This window comes from Pezoporus occidentalis, unplaced genomic scaffold (genome assembly GCF_034315485.1).
Source record: "Pezoporus occidentalis ecotype Australia unplaced genomic scaffold, CSIRO_AGI_Poc_V1 ctg208, whole genome shotgun sequence".
NCBI classification, from domain to species: domain Eukaryota; kingdom Metazoa; phylum Chordata; class Aves; order Psittaciformes; family Psittacidae; genus Pezoporus; species Pezoporus occidentalis.
The window spans coordinates 1,097,191-1,117,813 of NW_026913943.1; the positions used below are offsets into that span (position 1 = coordinate 1,097,191).

At 44.7% G+C, this 20,623-nt stretch overlaps 1 long non-coding RNA gene across 1 annotated transcript in view; it reads right to left on the reverse strand.

Annotated features, from left to right (window-relative positions):
• LOC134163840 (uncharacterized) overlaps nt 1–20,623 on the reverse strand; it is a 64,675-nt gene that overhangs the window by 26,040 nt on the left and 18,012 nt on the right. Inside the window, exons 4-5 of the long non-coding RNA XR_009964865.1 lie at nt 17,059–17,125; nt 71–111 (exon numbers count right to left, since the gene is read on the reverse strand). This is a non-coding gene — a long non-coding RNA (uncharacterized LOC134163840). The remainder of the gene's footprint in view (nt 1–70; nt 112–17,058; nt 17,126–20,623) is intronic.

Below are 20,623 nucleotides of genomic sequence, written 5' to 3' on the forward strand. Positions count from 1 at the left end.
TGTAGGATGGTGTTATTAACAATAAGGAAAGCATTACAGTATATAAGATTGCCCTGCTGGAGACACCTACCTTCTGTATAGTGTGACATCCTTACGTGCCTCTGCTCGTATCTGCAAAGAATATAATTTTGTTAGTAAATTAGAACAACTCCATGTGTCCTAAGTAGTCATTATTTCTTATAGCTTGTTAAAAACAACTTAGATGCTTAAAAATGCACTGAGTAAAACCAGAGCCAGGCTTCCCCTCGGCTCTGTCTATCCTGTGTGCCTTCCACATAGCCCTCCAGCTCCACCAGCAGCGGAGCAGCACTTATCTGCAGCCCAGCCTAAGGACAACCAACCTGTGGCCCTTTGTCAGCTGAAATACCAGTATTCATTTTTAAGCTGCAGGAAAATAGCTCCCCAAGCAGATCCCAGCCGCACATGGGTGTCCCCAGGCCTGCTCTGAAGCAATTACCAAGGAGGGCAGTGTCTGACTGGGATGGAGGAAGGGTCAGGCTGGTGTATGGAGATGGGGATGTTTTCCAGGTTGGACTGATGGGAGCACAATGACTGCCACCCTGTCATCATGCCCAGCCTGGCAAAGTCCCCTCATGTTGCAGGCAGCCAGTCACGTCTTCTTTTACAGCTGCATTGGCAGTCTCTTTCCATTAGGAAGGGGTGAGGATGCCCAGGCCTCACTGGGGCTCACGCAAAGCCTTGTTACTAAAGCCCCCACTCTTTTAAAACATGCAAAGCCCATTTCTGAGAGAATCTGAAGGAAAAATGGGCTTTTGTTCTGCATCCCATAGACAGGCTGAGGAGGAAGAGGTAGTAATCCACAGGGAGAGGAAATAACCCAGACCATGACTGAAAGCCACACCTCGCAGTGTCCCTACAAAATAGCCACTCTGCTGCCTCTCAGTCCCCCTCAGAGCTGAGCGCCAACGCACAACCTGAAGCCAGGAGCAATGAAATAATATCCCTGCCATTCTAAAAAGAGAAACCAGAATGAATTAGCAAGTGTTCCCAGCAATTCCAATCCCAGCCCATGCCTGTCTGGATCTCTGCCTGCTTCTGAACACCCAGGCAAAAAGAAAACAGGTCCAAACTGTGATGAGGGCTGAGGAGATTCTTAATGATTTTCTGCAGAGGAAAAGAATGAGCTGGTGGAGTGAGACAGGATTATGTTCCTTTGTAAGGTTACAGACGTGAAGCATAGAGTTCACTGCTAATGGGGTTAATCCTTCTATTGGAGAGGAAAAAAATCAGATGGTAGCACCTTTAAACTGGCCCTTGGCAAGTACTTAATTATTGCGAGAGACCAATTAAATAAAGTCGGGTCAGAGTGTCTCAGACCGGGGAGAAGGAGTTCTCAACCTCGCCTGGCTCATCTGAAAGATGTCAGGGGTTAGGAGTCTGCTGTGAATGAGGTTCAAGTCAATAAACTCCTTGTAATTAGCTTCATGTAGTGTTTGTTTTCCTTGAAATACATACAATTAAGTGAAGAAAAAGAAAAGTGTGAAGAGAAAACAAAAGCATCCCATGAAAGCAGAAATAAGGCAGGCGGGACGTGGGTGGGCATGTTACTGCACTCTCATGCAGTGGGGCTCCCAGCCTCATTCATGCTGCTGCTCTCCTTGGGGCAGACCTCACCCCAGGACAGTCAATGCTGCAGTTACCTGGAGATGAAACTCAAGCTCTGTCCAAAGCCCCCTCATGCAGTGGGACTCCAGCCTCATTCATGCTGCTGCTCTCCTTGGGGCAGACCTCACCACAGGACAGTCAACCCTGGAGATGAAACTCAAGCTCTGTCCAAAGCCTTCTCCATCACCTGAGCGCTATTTAAACCCCTGTGTTGGGGATTTACAAATGCTTCACTAGTGATCTTTAGATTCGCTGTCTGTACTGGGGAATGCAATTGAGTCTTCCCTATGAGACCCATTTAAAGCTGCCTGTTTTTAAAGACTCACTAAAACGCTTAAACACTTGAGATAAAACAGTACCTAAGTGGGATTCTCATTACGCTGAGACACATGCACAACTGCCTCATTGTCTTCAGAGGGATTTAACTGCTGCCTATGGAATACAGCACCTGGGTCACTGCTCATCGTCTGGACAGAGGTAACTTGGCTGTGACCAGAATGTGCATGAGTTTTGCTCCAAAGCAGGCCAAGGATGGACAACTGGCCAATGGCCACAGTGACTTGTGCATTAACACAGGATCTGTCTCACTCTGAAACACTTCAGTGGTTGCAAAGACATAACAAAGAGACTATGACAAATCTCAAGCCTTTTGAGAACTGCTCTTAGAGACCTGAAACTACAGGTCACAAATTGATTTGGGTTTTATTCTCTAATAGCTCAGAAAGATTTCTCCCGCATTGGCTTGACAAAAGCCTCTTCATCATGCCAGTTGGATCAATTGAATCCTGCTGGTAATGCTGCACTCTTTGTTACTTCCTCTACTCTTTACACCTCCATGTAAAGAAAATGTGAAATAGGATCCTCTCGAGATACTGGGGAGAAAAGTAAGATATTCAGTATTAACATGCTTAGACATTATCTCAGCAGCTCAGTGGGGATTCTTTTCACCTGATTCTTAATTTAGTACTTTAATACTTCTCCAGATGAGGTTACACAATTAATAAATCCTCCATGTTACACAGAATTCTACTGTGCAGAAAGAATATCACAATAAAACAATCTTCTATTTTTAATAAACACCACCCTCCAATAGAAGAACATTACTCACATAACCTGTGTATGATTGTTAAATGTCTGCTGCCTTTCAAAGGCAGTTGGAGTCATTAAGAGTATCTATGCAAGCCTGGAGTATAGGGCAAAAGCAGGCTGCAACAGAGTTTGGCTTTCAGAACAAAGAGCATGCTTCTGAATTAAAAGAGCAACAGAGCAACAACAAAAGAAACAAAGGCAGTATTTCATAGTGAAGCCATTACTGACATTAGGGGGAAACTGAGACTCATGTATGCATGAAGCCAGTGGCCACAGTCACACAGATGCACTGTTTTCACTCCCCAGGCAAATACTAGATCCTTTATGTTTTACTCCATCATGAAAGGACTACTCTTAGGATGGGAAGGTTTTATTTCAGACAGGTTGTGGTGCACTCAGTGAGACTATCACTGTTTCTGGCAACAAATCTGTGAGAAATCTTCCTCCTCACACAGATCCCTGACCCTTTGTCTTGGCTTTGGCCTGCAGCCACTGTCATGGCCAAGGGTGACATGGGTTGGGTTTGAGTCCATAACTGCTTTATGGGGCTTTCCATCACCTGGGCATCTGTAACTGCATTACCTGCATCTGGTAACTTTGCTCAAATAGCCTGCAAATCTCTTCTTTCCCTCTGTCCTTCATCAACAGTACTTTTGTTACTTGCTTTTACAACTTTTAACCTTTATTTTTCTTTTGGCCATCTGCTTTGTTAACACTGCCTCGATGGATAGCACCATGCAGGCTTAAAACTAATGACGACTCCTATAACAAATGGATAAATAACTGCAAATCGTTGTGGATTGCACCAGTGTTTGAAAAGGTGCTTATAAATAGCTTACAGTATGTCAATCAGACATGAAGAGATGTTTTAATAAACAGTTAATCAATGATGGCCATCTTATACATTTATAAAGTGACAGCACTGGCTCTATTGCTTTTCACCTTTCTGATATTTACTGCAGATTCACAGGATGGTTTGTGATCTTCAGGAATATGATTTTTAATTTATACCATTTATTTAACACTTATTAAAACGTCTCTTTCCATTTATTACCAGTTTATTACATATTCCTGGCATGAGAAACCTTCCCTCTTGCTCCTGCTCTTTTCAGAACAGAACTAAGGATGTGTATCACCTTTCTTGTTTCACGTTCCAGTCGCAACAAAGACCAGTGATTCCTGATGGTGTGTTTGTCTCACTACCTTTCTAAAATGGCTTTCTGTGTTAGCAACACTTGAACTAACACGTCAGCTGTCTGCCAAGGATTGATTGGTTACACACAGTTAATTGGTGAGACAGAGTCACTCAGCCCATTAATTCAAGTTTGGGCTGTTTGTCTTTAAGACATAATAGGCTCTTTTGTAGACCTGGGGCAGGATGGGCTCATCTGTGCTCTGTACCCAGCTCCTGCCATAACAACCCATGCTTTGGGGCAGTGCCAGAATTGCACAGTGAGGTAACAGGCCCAGTTTTGGGTATTTGCCTTGTGTGAGTATAATCTGTGAAATGAACTCCAGAGCCATCACGCTGCGGTGATCGTTTAACAGACTTGCTGGCCTTTGGAATCTGATCCGGAGAGACAATTGCTCTTGGCAACAGATCACCCCACTGACGGCTCTGATCTTCAACCTCCAGATGTACTAGGAGTAACTGAATGGGATTATGATGAAGTTAAATTGGCAGAGACTTGTTCTCTACTCCATTTCATCCGAAGATGGAAATGAAAATAGCCCAGCCTGGCATCGCCCTGCACAATAACCTGACTCTATTGCAAGTTTTCCACTCCTGCAATCTGCAAATGCTTGCTTTGCTCAGACAGATGACCTTGGAAAGCTACTGATGGTGACAGCTGACAAAGCCAACATGTTTTCTATGGCTGTTTTTCCTCTGGTATTATTCACCTCAGGTAGTGCTTTCACAGGTTATCTGTGTCCTACAGATTTCAATGGTCCCCATCAGGAGCTATTCTGGGCCTCTTGAGTTGTACAGGTTGTCTTTCTGGGGTAGAACACACCATCCTCTCACCTCTGCAAAGGTACCTTCCAGTTGCACCAAAGACAAAAGTGCTGACCTGGTTTGATCTCTCCATCTCCATCCCCTTTTTTCAGCATTCCAAAGATGTCTTATTTCAGAACCAGAACAACTAGGCATGCTGTAGATGAGAGCTTTATAAATGCACATAGCTCTTCTTGGTATCAGTGAGAGGTCTGAATACATATTTAATATCAAAGGCTTATAGCTTAAAGAAAAAAAGAGTGATGATTCTTGCTGCCCAGCTTTGAGGCACATGAAAGGAACCTGATTCTGAAGTCATGCTGAGCTCTGAGAATCAGGCCAGCAAGTTACATACCCCCAAACACTTGTTTATTTTTATAATCCCAGCTGAAACATGGCAAAAAGTTCTTAGGGAAGGAAATATGCAAACTATTTGTTATCTGTGTAATGTTTGCAATGGCAGTCCTCTGCTTTCCCTAATTTCTTCACAATTTACATATAAATAAGACACTGTATCACTGGGTAGTTTTATTTCTCCAAAACACTGACAAGAATGTCAACAAAGTTTTGAGGGTCTTACAGTCAGTATTTTCACTAAACACATAATGCATCATTTGGTTTAAGAAGGAACTGATTTAAAGAGTTGGGAAGTGCTCTGAGAGCACACAGCACAGCAGAGCTAAGGCCTGGAGATTCCCACCGTGGCTACTGGTCTGCCTGAGAAAGTAGCACCACCTTTTTCCACAGCTTCCCCAAATGCAAGGTGGCGGCAGCAGAGCCTGCTCTGTGATCCAGTATCTGTACAGAAGTGCTGCTGTTTCTCACAAATGGAAGGCACTACTGTAGGGTCCTGTGAGGTTTCAAAGCAAACCCATCCCTGGGCCCAGTTCTGCCCACATCAGATGAAACCTGAGGTCTGCAGCAGATTGTGTAAAGCGACAAGGCAAGTCTGTCAGCTGCAGCAATGGTTTAGGCTAATTTAAAGTCATTTAACATCTCTTGCTTAGTGTTCAGCAACACATTTTGCCACTTAGGTACTACTTAACTAACACAGGAGATAAAACCCTGATTTTGCTCCATCTAAAGGAAATCTTTAAGGCAACTTACGTAGGATGAAAGAACTTACGTAGGACAAAAGATTTTTTTAATGGCTGCAGATCTAATCCTTTCTTATTACCCCTCTCATTTACTTGCTGCTTGTTGCCAGGGGTATGGGCAGGGAAAGGCTGGTGAGGGGCTGCGTGTTAGTACTGCTAATTGCTTGGCTCATCTTGATTAGCTGCATCTCTCCAGCTCTCTGGTGTGCTCATTACTATTGCTGAAATCAATTCCCTCTACTTGAAGTAGGGTTACTGCTGATCCTCTTCTCCTTTCTTGAGATGATGATTCATGGGCACAGAACCTGCCTGGGTGCTCATGAGAGAGCAATAGCAGCTCTGGGGACAGTCCTTCAAGTAAGATGGAACAGATGGAGACCATGTGAAGGAATTACAGTCTGCCTAGGACCCAGCACATCCCTGCACAGATGAATACAGTAAATCCCTGTGTAGCGCCTACTTGCAGAAGAAAGACTGTCAGATCATGTTTACGCTTTGAAGAGATCCTAAACCCAGAACACAACCAGCAGCATTTGCATTTTAGGTTTTGTTTTGATGCAAAGAACATGCACGAAGCATACGGTTAGTCACCAAGCCTTCCTGAGAGCTCCACAGGCAGAAGGAAGAACAAAAAGAAGCACAGGATCCATTTAAAGCACATGATGAGCAAAAAACAGTCAGTTGCAGTGTTAATAAAGCATTGCTTGCCATCAAAGCTGGATTATTTCAGCAGCTAATCAGCTTCAGAGCATAAAGAGACTCTGGAGCAAGAATGATTGATGACTGAAATTCTACTTGCGCTGTTGTAATGAGAAGGGATATCTGTAATTCCTTCTGTGGCTATACCCGAAAACTCAGAGGCGCTGGAACAAGCTGGGACAGACAGCAAGTATGAGTCTGAGCAACAGTTATCTCTGCAGACCCAAGAAGCCTTTTGTTTGCGTGATCTATGTTTTTTTCAAAAGCATGAGTAAGCCTCCAAAGCAATCTCTGCCAGACAAGACTGAATCTCAGCAATGGGTGCTGAATGGGGAGGTGCTTTTAATATTCAGACTGAGTATCTGAATCCATCAGTGCCTGTGTAGTTCAGGAATCCTGCCCACACACCTACCTTAACGTCACTGGCAGTTTCTTGCCTAACTCCTGCCATCTGTAAGTCAAGCATCTCATCTAAGATGCTGCTAGAGGCTTCCACAGATGTTAATAAAGATCAATATTTCCTGAAGGAGACTAAACCCACCATTCTTGGACACCTAGGTCCAAATTACTTACTCCATGGACCTACATTTTTCTGCAAACTCTCTGGAAGGAGCCTTAAGGATAGGCTTTAACTAGGCACATACAGCTGGTGAGATGAACCCATCCACCATATGAACCCATCTCATATTCTGACTCCGAGATGTGGCAGAGGTGTGGGGCTGAGGTGGGAATGAGGGGATTTGCAAGTCCACACTGTATATCACCTGCCTTTCCTGCATGACAGTTGGAGCCTGGAGGCATGGGAGACGGAGAAAACAGGCACGAGGACGGGCCAGAAACTTGGAATCAAAACAGCTTTCAAACTTTGCTCTTTATAAATCAACAAGATCCTAATATATCGTTGTTGACTGTATCTTCCTGGCAGCTTTTAATGCCTATTTCTTGCTACTTACACGTGGGTTTTTTCGTGTTTGTATCTGAGTCACTTAAATGCTTCCCCTACTCCATCATGTCTAAATCTCCTTCTGGATTTCACTGAATAGTAGCTATATTCAAACCAGAGGGGAACAAAAAAGAGTGCCAGAATGCACGCATAAGGCCAGTTGCTGATGGATTCAAGCTGATTTATTACCCATTGCCAGAGTTAGAGGTTCAAAATTATGTTAAAAACAATTTACAATGACACTTAGAGCTGTGAAAGAGAATTCAGAGACTCTCGGCCAAATCTGTGTACCTCATCTATCATCTGTCAGTTTGATCCAGTCAATCACCTAACTTAATTTGCTGCCTTTATAAAGGCAACTATAATTTTAAGGTCTAAACGCAACATCTCTATAAAATTGATTCCCATGTTTCAGTGTTGGTCTGGCATGGATAAGTAATATTAGGAGGACTAGCATGCTAGAATAGTTCTCTACTCGTTTTAACCGGCTATATCATTATCTTCCATCAGTTTGGCATATGAACTAACTGTAAATACCTTAGATCAGTATGTATAATATTTAGAGAAGGAGTATGAGGTTGGAAGCCAGTGCAAATGAAGCAGAAATACATTCCAAGCTAGGAAGTGTTTTTCCAGTCTGATAATGCATATACATGCTAATCACTTGTGACTGTAGACACCAAGCTATAACACAAGGGCTGGAATAGCTCAAAGCGTTCACAGCTAAGCTTCCTAGGGCACAGAGATTTCCCTCTTTGCTAAAGTTTTGACAGGGATGGAGGAAGAAGCATCTAATTTTATGCAAATGAAGACTCTGAAATATTTCACTAGTGTTTGTTTTTTCACTACTATGGATATATAGCAAAGCATTGTCAAATCCAGACCTCCTAAAATCCAGATTTAAAATAGTCTTATTACTTGCACAAATTGGCTTCTGGATACCTATCAAGAAGCAGAACCCTTGCGCTCAGTGCTGTACAACTCCTCCCGTTTGTTGCAGACACCAATAGAATCATGGAATCACAGATTGGTTTGGGTTGGAAGGGACCCTAAAGCTCCTCAACCTGGCCTTGAACACTGCCAGGGATGGAGCAGTCAGAGCTTATTTCATCCACAGTAATCACAGCGAGGTTCAGGTGAGTGCTGGGTATTGAGTACACACCAGGTAAAGCAATCCTTTCCCTGAAGATTTTACACTCTAGATAGAAAAGATAAAGAAGGAAACATAGAAAACACGTTCCAAGGGGACAGTGAATTAGCAGAAGCAGAAAAAAAAACACCATTCAAAATACACTTGCCCCTTAAAAGCACATCCCCTCTGTTCCCTCATATATGGAAGTCTCCATGCACATCCACAAGGCAAAGCTTACCTTACCCGACATTTGGAGTAAGTATTTTGTTACGTATTTTTGCCAAACACTAGATCTGCTTGCAGAGGAGACAGATAAAAACTCCAACTGTTTTCAAAGGACTGGATTTGCTCTTCCCAGCCAAAAGCCAAGGTGCAAACAAATATCACCTGGATTTCCTGGCAACACTGAAGCTAGAATATGACATTCTTAATGGGACCCCAGCTCATAAAGCCCAAGATGATGGCTTGTGTTTACTCCTTGGGGTTTGCTACAGAGGCTCCACTGGGGCTCCTTTTGCAATCATGGAAAGGATTCCTAGGCACATGGAAGGGAATTGTATCAGACCTCATAAGGATAATGCTGCCTTTGTACTCCTACAGAAGAAAATACACAATAGTCTGCCAGTGTTTTCCACCTGTTCATTACATCTTGTCTAGCTTTGAGAGCTTGCCAGCTATGCATTAACCAACTAGTTGGGATTACCTTGCAATACTGTCTTTATATCCCTTTAGTGGCTGAAGGGAATAGCCAGAGAACGTCAAGTACAAATTCAGTGCTATTTAGCAAGAGCTCAAGGGCACCGATAGAAAGCTGAGCTCAGGGCAATGCATTAACTAGTTGTTGTAAGTGCATATATTTCTGAGTATTTTACATGCCCCCCTGTAGACACACAGCGTTCATTTGGAAAGGATTCACCTCTTTGGGAAAATCCCCAGCCATTGCATGCTGCCTTTGCAAAGAGCCAGTCATATTACACTACACTGTAAGTGATCACTTTGGCTTCAAGTGTTGTGATTAATCACCAAGCAGTGGGCAAACTGCACGGCCAGATGAGCATTCTTAAAGTAGGTGTTTCATTGCAGCTAAAGCACAGATGTCTTGGTAGATGAAGTTTTTTCCCTCTTCTGTTATCCAGAGTAGCCTTGCAAAGACCTATGCAGCAAAAGCTGGGTTGGACTGACTGTCTTCAGGCCCTTTCAGGGATAAAGGGTGAAGAGCAGAGAATTTACAGATTGACTTTAGGAGTATTTGAAAGAGGTTATTATCATGCTTGCCCCCACCTTAAGACCTCTGAGAAATGTACAATAGGAGAGAGATGTTTTTGAGTCCTTGAAAAGTACCAAATTCTTCTGGATCACAAAGTCCAGAGCAAATTAGCTAACAGGAACCAAGTGACCTGTATTTGGCAACCTGAAGGCATGATACAGCTACTTAATATCCAGGAATTTAATGTGCCGTGTGTAGAAAACGTCTGTAGTGTAACAGAGATGGCTCTGACCTTTCCCAGCAGGTCAGCAGAGCTCCTTATGCAAGGGCTTCATCAAGTCATAGACAACTGTGACCGACAGGAGCTCATGATCCACACATGTGACTTGCAGAAGACTCTCCTCCAAGGCACTTAGCACAGTTATTGCTCCCATCTGGCAAATGGTCAGGAATTACACTTGATTTGATGAGGTGCTGGGAGATAAATTTCCTGTCGCCTCTCAATATAGATGTGGTTGTGCAGCAATCAGTGCCAGCAAGCAGATGCCGGGTGTGCTGCTAAGCCACCAGCTTTGGGAGCAGTGCCTTCAAGAGCAGGGCCTTCATGAGCAGTGCTCACTCCGAGCTGAGCTGAAGGACCTTCATTAGGTTATTTTACCTGCAAACATTCTGCTACACAGGGGCTATCCCTGGCTTAGGCTCTCTGTGGAAGCAGCTTGTCTTGCAGTCAGCTTGCATGGCCCACACTAGGTCTGCAGGGACACGGTCTTGGGAGCTGTTTAATCCCAGGAAAACTAATGAAATTCACTGCACTGGAATGATATCTTGAAGGGAGAGATTAATTTCCTCAGTTTTATCCCAGTATTTCCTGTAGGTAGATGAATGCTGGATGACACTGAAATACATTCTTATTTATATGATCCAAATCCCACCAAAAGACCTAAGCATCCAATTCATCTCCCATCTGGCCCAAAGCAGCATCCTGCATGCAGGACCAGCATTTGCAGCTTTTAACCTCCGGCACCTCAGCCACTATGTAGTGCAGCCCTTTCCATCACAATGCTTTAAAGATATGATCCTGATTCAAGAATAGCCTGCCTGTTTGTTCTGTACATTGTTCTTTGTGCATTAATTAATGTGATTCCACTAGAATAGTTTCCAAAAGCCCAAAAGCCAGTGAGACTATTACTGAATTTAATGGAAATAGATTGTTCTGGTATTATTTGTTCTATAGTGAAATTCTTGAATAATGATTTTTCTTTACTGAAAAACCTGCCTAGCACACCTGATACTCAGCTTTTCCATCAAAAGATTCCCCTTTGTCTCACTGTTATCTGTCAGCATTGCTGACTATACCATCTTCTTCCATAGCATCCACTCTTTGGTGTTGTTACTTATTGAATTAGACATCCTAAAGGAAGACTGCTATGTTAGATGAAGCCAGGATGCTGGGTGAGTGCTGGGATGGATGTCATGCTTGCTAAGATGACTAAATTATCTTGTCGAGGAACATCATGAGATCAAGTTGAAGTCACTTCTTATGGAATGTAGGATGCTTTGTAATGCACTTCCACATAGCTAAAACTTGAGTGCACGTCTTTGTGATTTCAGTTTGCACTTTTCTACAAGTCCACGTGCCCTGTGGGTTGCAAGGGGAAGGGTAGAGGCCCAGAGGAGCTATATATATGCAGAGGTGATTAAACCAAGAAGTGAGACTTCATCTGATTTCATGACTGAGCTGATTTATTACCTCACTGCTGTCAAGGGAAGCTCTGGCATCTTCCTCCTCCGTCTGCCCTGGTGCTCCTGAGACCCTTCACTGAGCTTGTTCAGCTCACTAATCCAGCAGGAAACCTCACTGGCTTTTCCACTGAGGGGTTTATCTGTAGCAGAGCATGAGGCTGTAGGCAGCCCAGGGGGGACAGAATTGCCCCTTTCAACAACAGTGAGCCCTGAGATCACTCTGACAGCCCAACTCAGCCAAACTCCAGTTACAGTAAGCCCCAGGAAACTAATTCAGTGATCTCAAAGTCTTTAAGTGGATGCCAGTGATCATGTATAATATCCTTAGTGTGCTTGCTGCTAAATCACACTGGTACACTTATATATGCAGTAGGGTTTTCCCTGCTAATAATCAAAGGTGCTAATTTGCATATGCTCTTGGTTATGTCTTTAAAATATAATGAGGGTAATAAAAGCAAAAGTCTTGCCTGGAATTATAAATGGTTATCTGTCTCTCCTGTAACCTGTCTGTGCTTTCCTCATTTGGGCAGAATTAAATCTACACCGTTTAAGAAATCTCCAGATGTAAATGGATCAGAAAATAATAGCCATTTATTTCCCAGCAGCGGATGGTTCCTTCTCCTCCTACCCCAGTGGTAAGCAGTGATTTGTAGCAGGGATTACACTCTGCTCCTTGGAAGTGGTGGTGAACAATGTTATGTTGTGTTATTGCCCTCCTGCAACAATGCAAGGGCATAAAATCATAGAATCCAGTCTAAATCTCCTCTGATGCAAGATGAGGCTGTTGCATATTGTCCTATCACTTGTTACTTGGGAGAAAAGACTGACCCCCACCTCGCTACAACCTCCTGTCAGGCAGTTGTAGAAAGTGGTAAGGTCCCCCTGAGCCTTCTCTTCTCCAGACTGAACCCCCCAGGTCCCTCAGCCGTTCCCCATCACACCTGTGCTCCGGGCCCTGCACCAGCTCTGCTGCCCTTCTCTGGCCCTGCTCCAGCACCTCAATGTCTCTCTTGTAGTGAGGGGGACCAGAACTGAACACAGGATTCGAGGTGCGGACCACCTGTCCAGTACAGGGGATGATCACTGCTCTGGTCCTGCTGCACACACTATTGCTGACACAAGCCAGGATGCTCTTGGCCTTCCTGGCCCCTGGGCGCACTTCTGGCTGGTATTCAGCTGCTGTTAATCAACACCCCCAGACCCTTTTTCATGAGCAGCTTTCCAGGCATTCATCTCCAAGACTGGAGAGTTGCATGGGATTGTTGTGACCCAAGTGCAGGACCCAGCACTGAAGCAGGTTGAACCTCATTCAACTGGCCTCAGCCCTTTGATCCATCCTGTCCAGATCCCTCTTTAGAGCCTTCCTACCATCTGCAGCCTACTACCTACTGCAGGAACAGTACAACCATCCAAGCTGTGACACGTTTAAATTGATCTCTATTCACTCCCAGTTGGGAAAGTTCTAGAGCCAATCCTGCAGAAGCCAGCAAAGCTGTCTGACTGTGACTGACATGTTCCCACTAGAAGAATTTATGCCACAGACATGAAAGCATTTTACTACTGGACATTGTCTCTGAACATGAGTAAAACTCTATTATACGTGAGTGTGGGCCAGTGCGTATAACCATCATCGTTTGGGGGAATTCATTCACTTGTATGTCCCTGCAAAGTACTTTACCTGGTTACCTCTGTTAGCAGGAGTGTATTGCTCTTCATTTGCCAAGAGAATTAGATTTATGAGAGAGGTGTGCCAGGGACAAATTGGAGACAGCACTGTCTGGCCAAGCATCAGTGTCCGGCTATGAGCAGACAGAAAACAGTTCAGACTGTCTAATGAATGAAACCATCCTACTGAAACTCAGCTCTCCAGTTTCACAGGCAGAGGAGGGGATGTCCCCCAGTACCATTCCCTGTCATGGTGCCTCTCTCTTGCTCTTGCACAGCTCTTTCAGTGCCTGGTAAAGCAGAGGATGCAGGACAAGGGGCTGCCTGCGATGGCTGCTGTGGGAAAGCACAGATCCTGCAGCCTGGTAATGTGTGCTCTTGCCTGCCATGCAAATAGGGCCTCTGGCTGTCATGTGTCCCCATGCACTGACCAATCCCTCAGTCCTTCCCCTGTAATACAGCCTGATACTGGCATTCCCAGAACCCTAGGAGCAGCCCTGGTTTTGGAATCGTGTTCCATAGCAGACAACAGCTTTGAAATGGGTCTGGAGGAGGTGTGGGTTTGATGCCTTCCCCAGGTGCTCACAAGGAACTGAGACATCTGAGTCAGATGTAAAGACAGGGAACAAATGGGAATCCTTCTTGTATTGTGGGATCACAGCACAAGACAAGAGAGAAACCTGCTAGAAGGATTGATGGGCACGAAAGCCAAGTGCTGGCTGCTTCTCCAGAGGGGGTTGTCTGCTAAAATCCAGCAGAGGAAAGATGGAGAGGACACAAGTTAACAATAGCTAAAACAGGCCAGGCCAGGCAGGCTGCCTGCTCCACCAGAGCTGTGGATGTGAGGCCAGCATGCAGCTGAGCAGGCACAGCTCCAGCCACCACACAGCCAAAGCAAGCAGTGGTGAGACGTGTACTGTCCAAGAGGCTGCTGTACATCTGTGAGAGCAGAGATGAAACTGGAGCACAGGAGCCGGCAGGCAGCTCACCCACACCAGTGGGGATGGACTGGAAAGAGGGGGACACAGAGCCTCCATCCCTGCCTTGCCTAACAGAGAAGAGTTAAAAGTGATACAGGCTAGGAGAGCATCATCCTGCAGGCTGGGTACAGCCCAGGGGGAGAGGAGAGGAAAGAGGGTGGAAACCAGCTCCTGAAAGCCCCTTGCAGGTTATTTGGTGTGAGAAGCCCTTTGTGACGAGACACTGGAGAAGTGGTGGGCAAAACTGGCCAGCCAGTGGAGCCCCAGAATTGCTGGAAATAGTTGTCTTAAGAGATCACCTGAGCTTTAGACACATGGTTTGCCTACCTGTTACTATTCAGTGCGTGTTACACAAATAGGCACTAGAGACACAAGAGCAGAGGAGGAAGAGGGACAGAGGTGGGTTAAAGCTCGCTCTCTTGAGCTGTTTGTTCCCAGACCTGCCATAGAAACTCTTGTGACACCACTTTCTGCAGATCTGTGGGGAGGATTTTCTGTGCCCTCACCTGCTGCAACATGCATGCTCTGGGCTTCAGCTGGATAAATAATCATGTATTTTGGTTTCAGCAGCTTGCAGTGGGTAACACTGGCAAATCAGAAATGGAGGAGTATGTAACAACCTGACATCCTGCCTCCCTTCCAAGCACTAAGCCTGGGACCAGTGCTATGTGTGTGAACCAGCCACAGCAGACCTAGATTTCAGAGATTTCCTTTCCTCCCCCTCCCAAGAAACAAGGAAACAAAGGGCTTTATCTAACATTAAATTAATGGGTTTTTTAAAGCATAGATTAAGAGACTATTTATGTTTAATTACCCATTTTAGAGCAAGGAAACAGCAGAGAGAGGTGGCTAATGTTGTAATCTATATGTTCAGCATTCATCGGGTGCTTTGAGGGGTACAGTAAGTATCTGTGCTTGCTTTGCAATGAGTCTCTCTTTTTTGCATCTCTCCCATCTCACCAAGGTTTCATTCTGCACTTCTCACAACAGGGGGACTTGCTGATTACTCTCCTCTAATTGAGTTTGGGTAATGGAAGTCACTAAAAATCTCTTTCATGTCGTATGTTGTCATAGATCTCATTAAGCCATTAGATTTGTTCTAGACCCCTTACAACAGAGGCCAGGGGAAAAAAAGGGGGAAAAAAAGAACAAAAAAAAAAGAATGATGTGCTAATATTTTTCAAATGTTTCCAGAGAAACTGCTCAGCATAATTACAGCTGCTCTTGCATTATTTAACCTGCCTACACACCCCTGGGGCTTCCAAGAGAGAAAGAGGCAGACAAGATCCCAAAGAGCCGTTCCATCACACACAGTTGGGTTGGATCACATTACTGAAGGGGCCAGAGATTTAAAAACTATTCATAAATGCAAATTTTCCTGGGTTAGTTCAAGGTCACCTGGGTACAAGACGGTGCCAACAGCAAAATCAGACCAGACTGGGACTGCTCCAAAGGGATGTTATATCTAGCTATCCCCTTACCACTGTTTGCTTTCACTAGCTTACCATTTTTAGCACATTTTACATCTTTTTGTGCTTTCATTTCACTTGTAATAATACTATTTACTACAGAAATTGCTACAGCTAGTGAAGGAATCTCCTCCTTTTAAGGAGAAAAGATACTACATGTCGCTACAGACCTTACTTATTCCCACAGCCCATCGCAGCCAGCCCACTAAGGTATTTATTCACCACCACTCAGACCTGTGCTTTCATGTGGCTGCGGAATGGCACAGCGGGTGGCTGTCTAGACAGAGACCTGCTTGGGTTGCAGGTACAGGCACAGGCTGCAGCAGGGAGGCTTCATGCTAAAAGTTGCTTTTCTCACTCTTCACACATCCACAACTGCTGTAAAATTATTTGCATCTGACATTGTGGCAGAGACCTGCACCCTAAAACCCTTCTGAGCCCAGCTTTGCTAGCTGCAAAGTAGGGATGTGAGACTCAGCACTAGCCAGAAAAGGTTTTGAACAAGTTTACAGCCAACACTGGCGCTTAGCTTTGAAGAGATCCCATTCATGGGCGTGTTGTGCTGACCTGCTATAACAAACACAGAGACATGACAGTGTTAATGTGTGGTAAATGCTCCTTCTGGTGCACAGGACCCCAGCAGGTAAAGGCAGGAGCATGAATATCTGAAATTTAACTTTTCCTAGTATCACCCCATTTACTTTATGTCAGACTGTGTTTATCTTCCACTGCTCACATTTAAATGTCAGAGTATCAGCATGTCTAAATTCCTCTTTTCACAGATGGAAACTGTTGATTTTTAAACACAAAAGGCACCCGGGAATGTGATGTGCATATTACCCTGGCACACAGTTTAACCTTTAAAGTCTGTTCTTTAAGAACCAGCTTTAGGATGAAGCCAATCACTTCAATAAAATGATCATTTACTGTTCTATAACTCCTGGATCCTGAAGAAACCAGAACTACTTTGCAAAGTATAAAAGAAGAATAGGTCAGGCTCTAAATAATGTGCAAGATAATGGAGGACTACAAGGTTTTGCTTCCCATGTACCTTGGGGTCTTCCTGGCACTGCAAGGCTATGAAGCGGAGGAGGGCTCAGGCAGAGCCTGGGGAGTTGGCCCTTTGCATTCCCACTTTTCTCCTTGAAAGAGCAGAGCATGCTCTTTGACTCTGCAGCGTGGACATGGGTGCTATGGACACCAGCACCCAGCAGCGCGAGCCCAGGGGTGCTCCCAAGGAGCCGATACAACGCTGCCCGCAAGGACACCCACAACCAGGCAAAGTAAGCTCCAGAAAGGCTTTACAGACACATCTGGTGGTGGTGGATTATTCAAGCACTCCTCAGTTTTAGGCTGTGATTTTATGAAATGCTTTTAAGACTCAGAGACATTGCTGGGTTTTGGGCACCTACCTTTGACTCTCAGATCACTGCCCGTGCATCTACAGCATGTTGTCTATCCCCTTTGGAGTCCTTCAGTCTGGAAGAGGCAAAAGAAGCACCAAGTCAGACTCCAAACAATACTTTAGGACCTGTTTTCAGGGTGTTTCTGTATCTTCTGGACCCCAGCTAGAGATGTGACAAACAAAATAAGGCTCGGTAAATCAGAGAATCCCAGACTGGTTTGGGTTGGAAAGGCCCTTAAAACTCAGCCAGTTCCAACCCCCTGCCACGGGCAGGGACACCTTCCACTGGAGCAGGCTGCCCCAAGCCCCATCCAACCTGGCCTTGAACAGGTATCTGAAAATGAACAGAATAATCAGAGCCTGCTTTGGGCATTTTGTGAAAGATGAAAGCAATTTTGCTGTTTGTGGCCCAAAATTGTGTGTGCCTTTTGGGTGACCATGGCTGCGTATTAAACCAGGTGAATTTGAATGCAAATTTGATGACAGGAGTAGGGAGACAAGGAAGCTCAGGGATGTTATTTTAAGACAAAATGTGCTTTAATTGAATGTTCTCCACTTTGTTGGCTCTTCGCTTAACCAGTTCAGGACATAAAAGCAGTGCTTGCCATGTCAGTGTGTCATGGAGCAAAGCTAGGTATCAGGTAAGCAAGAATAGCCATAATGGAGAACTTTTCTCTATGTATTTTTGACCCTCAATACACTCCAGTGAATTTGAATCCTTCCTTGCCAAGAAGCGAATTCCAGGGATGCTTTTCTACCACAATCGCACCAAAATCTCTGAGCCACTAAAAGCCAGCACTCAAAGGAACAAGGTGTCACTGGTTTGGACATCAGGTAGAAATCTATATGGATTCCTTTCATTTGGGTAATACATCCCTCTTCTTCTGAAAAATATGCCTCTAGTTCATGGTGAGAAAATCTCTTTCTCGCTTTCACTTATGGAGCCCTGGAGATATCTCCACTAATTACAACGTTATTAGCTCTTTTAAAGGACAAAAACAAATGGGCAATTGAGGTTTGATTGCATTGCAGAATGGTCTTTTTTCCTCTGTTTATTTTTGTCAGCTCTGTCGAGGTAATATATTCCAGGAAATGAGACAGTGATGCTATCTGGGGACAAGTTTAGCTTAGATAGGTCTGCACAACCTTTTGGTCTCAGCTCTGTGGATACCCTCTGGAGTTTCATACTCTGCCTTGCCGTGTTTGAGACTTGCTGCCTACCAAGGCTTGCCTTTGCTTTCATCTCTGCCAAATTCAGTACAAAGCTGTCTGAGAAAATGCCGTTTTGCAAGGCTTGCTCATATACCAGAGTGGAAACAAGGTCTGGGATCAGTTCTAAACTCTTTGTATTATGTTGGGTAAACTGTTTCAGAGCCCCTCTCAACACTGTGGCTCTCACCCTGAGGTCTCCTCTGCACCCACTAATCCCAACCAGCCCAACGAAAGAGTGTTGCATCCCCCTGTGCTGCTTTTACAGTGGGCTCTACGCTTTTCCATACACTGGAGGGATGCTGAGTGCAGCAAGGCTCATGCAAACAACCAGGCATTAAAGGTAGGACTGGCACGATTCATCCCTTACAGATACGGATGCTAATCCAGCATGCAGCATTTTCTACTGATTCCTGAAAAGCATTCCCGTAACCATTCCTTGATGTCTGTGTGGCACAAGTAACTGTTCAATTAAATCACAATTAAATGGTTGTTTGATACCCTTCTTAGAACAAAGCTACTTGGCAGGGAAAGGTGAAGAATGGGTAAAACAGTCTACTAATGAATTGCATTACATTTCATCCTCCAGCACTGTAACCTCCCCCTTATAATTACAGGAACTCCGAGCTAGAGGTTTCGTGGGATGAATGGGATGAGAAGTAGAGAGTATAATGCTGCTGAAGAAGCAGTAAATTAGTTATGGTGGTAACAGGAGAAGAGCTGAGTAGGACTGATGCTCAGGATGGCACAGTGTCACTGAAATGCCGCTGTCAGCACAAGTGCAGAGCCCTGCCTGCACGCAGCTGTGACCACCAGATGCTACGTAAGCTGATTTGCTGTGTAATTTTATGGATGGGCTTTAAAATATGGCTGCTGGGCAGCGATAAGCCTACAACTTTATCTGCAAAAGAGAGCTGTTATTTATCAAGATTGATTGGATTATAAAGACAGGCCCCTTAATTAAAGAGTCCTGTAATCCAAAAGGAAAATAATACAAGTTGATGCCCAGCACATGCAGTGGCTCTTTCTTAAAGCACCTGGGCTCTGTCTGCTACCACAAGTCCAAGCACACTGTCAACAGCTTCTGTCCAACTCTGTATCCTGACTGTTTTTTTAATAAACTCTATGCTATTGAATTCACCAGCTCACGTTTGTGCATGCTCAGCAGATGGCTTTATGAAGAGGTGATAGCAGTTTTCCAAGCATGCCACTGGAAGTCACCCCAAAAGGTGGTTTTCCCCCCTCCAAATGCTCAACATTCAGTGGGAGTGGTGTCTGTTCATGTCCCAACAATGGCTTGCCTCAAGGGTTCAACCTGAAAGTGCAAAATCAACTGGTGCCTGTGGGGAGTGCTCCAGCCCAGTGCAGAGCTGGTGCAGAGCTGTCTGGAGCAGCTCTGTCCCACCACAGGCAAATTCCACAGGGGGAGAACAGCAAATCCCTGACCCACTCTGAGCCTCACACTGGGATTTGAAAGCTGGACTACTGATGTTCACAGCAAGGCAAACCATTGCCTTGCTTTTAAGATGAGGAATATAATGTGGTTTTTAATACCTCTTTTTTGAGCAGCTGGAATATTTTAGCCAGTTTCATTCCTTTTCTTTTTTTTTTTCCCCTTCTTTTTAATTTAAATGTTACAGAGGAAATTTCAAGCTGATTAGTTAAAGTCTGGTAAAGTAATAAAGTGACTGGTAATAGCATATGAAAGCAGAATTCCCAGATCAGTAGCAGTTACGGCTGCTGAAGCACTCAGAGGTCCCAGGACAGGCAGGAGCTTCGCAATGCCCTTGGCTGAGCTGGCAGGAAAAGGTCAGGGACTTCTCTGTGGAGGAGAGAAGCAATTCAGGCTGAGGTCACTGGAAGAAGCTTTTGATTCCCCTGAGCACTGAGCAATGCAAAAAAGCCCAGCAGTAAGTGCTCAAAGTCCAGCTCAACCTGGTGGAACAAATAAAGCCCCAAACCTCTTCTGCAAGATGAAGGTACAGTGCAGCCACTGCCTTTGTCAGGATGAGATCCTTCCTTCGCCTCCCTGTTTCCCCTCCCCAGCCCTAAGATGTGTTTGCTTTTCCTTCACTTTGTTTGTAGGTCCAGGATCTGGCAGGGAGCGTGCTACCTTCCAGATGCCAAAATGGATTATTGGATTAACTCCTCCATCAGCTGTTTGGCCTCGCAGAAGCTGGAGGTCAGGGAAGTTATTAATTCACAGCCTTCTCCATTTGCTCATTGCAAAGGGATGGAGCTATTGACTTTGCAGATTCAGTGGGATCTTATAGACATATTACAGAGTGCAGTTCTGTAGGCAATAAATCAGTATACATCTTTTGATGTCTCTTGTTACCAAATGAAAAAGAAGCATCTGCCAC